This window comes from Capricornis sumatraensis, chromosome 14 (assembly GCF_032405125.1).
Source record: "Capricornis sumatraensis isolate serow.1 chromosome 14, serow.2, whole genome shotgun sequence".
In the NCBI taxonomy this organism is placed as follows: domain Eukaryota; kingdom Metazoa; phylum Chordata; class Mammalia; order Artiodactyla; family Bovidae; genus Capricornis; species Capricornis sumatraensis.
Window position 1 is genome coordinate 73,852,080 of NC_091082.1, and position 1,707 is coordinate 73,853,786.

A 1,707-nucleotide genomic window follows, 5' to 3' on the forward strand; every position below is an offset into this window, starting at 1 on the left:
GCAGATTGTCAGGATCCACCCCAGACCTCAAGAATCAGAATCTGCATTTTAGCATGTGTCCACAAGCTGCAACAGACTAAAACCACCAGAGCTGTGACTCAGGGCAGTGTGTCGGAAACTAGGCGACACATTAGAATCACCTGAGAATCTTCAGAAACATTCCCATGCCCAGGATGTACTCCATCTCTAGAAAGAGATCAGGCAAGAGTAGTGTGAAAGTGTTAGTCACTCAGTCATGTCTGACTCTGTGACCCCATGGACTGTAGCCTGCCAGATTCCTCTGTCCATGGGATTCTCCAGGCATGAATACTGGAGTGGGTTGTCATGCCCTCCTCCAGGGGATCTTCCCATCCCAGGGATCGAATCTGGGTCTCCTGCATTGCAGGAAGATTCTTTACAGTCTCAGCCACCAAGAACAGTAAAAAAAAACAAAAGCAAGCCCACGTGATTCCAACTCACAGCCGTAACTTTGCTTCTCAAATTCTCAAGCACATACAAATCACTTGGGGCTCTTGCTAAAATGCAGATCCTGATTGATTAAGACTGTGGTGGAGTGCTCGCTTCGGCAGCACATATACTAAAATTGGAACAATACAGAGAAGATTAGCATGGCCCCTGCACAAGGATGACACGCAAATTCGTGAAGTGTTCCATATTTTTAAAACTCCTAGAGGAGAACATAGGCAAAACTCTCTCCGACATAAATCACAGCAGGATCCTCTATGATCCACCTTCCAGAATTCTGGAAATAAAAGCAAAAATAAACAAATGGGATCTAATTAAAATTAAAAGCTTCTGCACAACAAAGGAAACTATAAGCAAGGTGAAAAGACAGCCTTCTGAATGGGAGAAAATAATAGCAAATGAAGCAACTGACAACTAATCTCAAAAATATACAAGCAACTTATGCAGCTCAATTCCAGAAAAATAAACAACCCAATCAAAAAATGGACCAAAGAACTAAATAGACATTTCTCCAAAGAAGATATACAGATGGCTAACAAACACATGAAAAGATGCTCAACATCACTCATTATCAGAGAAATGCAAATCAAAACCACAATGAGGTACCACTTCACACCAGTCAGAATGTCTGAGATCCAAAAGTCTGCAAGCAATAAATGCTGGAGAGGGTGTAGAGAAAAGGGAACCCTCCTACACTGTTGGTGGGAATGCAAACTAGTACAGCCACTTTGGAGAACAGTGTGGAGATTCCTTAAAAAACTGGAAATAGAACTGCCTTATGACCCAGCAATCCCACTGCTGGGCATACACACTGAGGAAACCAGAACTGAAAGAGACACATGTACCCCAATGTTCATCGCAGCACTGTTTATAATAGCCAGGACATGGAAACAACCTAGATGCCCATCAGCAGATGAATGGATAAGAAAGCTGTGGTACATATACACAATGGAGTATTACTCAGCCATTAAAAAGAATACATTTGAATCAGTTCTAATGAGGTGGATGAAACTGGAGCCTATTATACAGAGTGAAGTAAGCCAGAAAGAAAAACACCAATACAGTATACTAATACATATATATGGAATTTAGAAAGATGGCAATGATGACCCTGTATGCAAGACAGCAAGAAAGATACAGATGTGTATAGCAGACTTTTGGACTCAGAGGGAGAGGGAGAGGGTGGGATGATTTGGGAGAATGGCATTGAAACATGTATACTATCACGTAAGAATCGAATCG

The 1,707-nt window shown here is 41.8% G+C and overlaps 1 non-coding gene across 1 annotated transcript; it reads left to right on the forward strand.

The window, feature by feature from the left end:
* The first annotated feature begins 553 nt into the window (after positions 1 to 553).
* LOC138090923 (U6 spliceosomal RNA) lies at positions 554 to 660 on the forward strand. Its single transcript, XR_011145895.1, has one exon. It is a non-coding gene; the product is annotated as a U6 spliceosomal RNA (small nuclear RNA).
* The last annotated feature ends 1,047 nt before the right edge of the window (positions 661 to 1,707 follow it).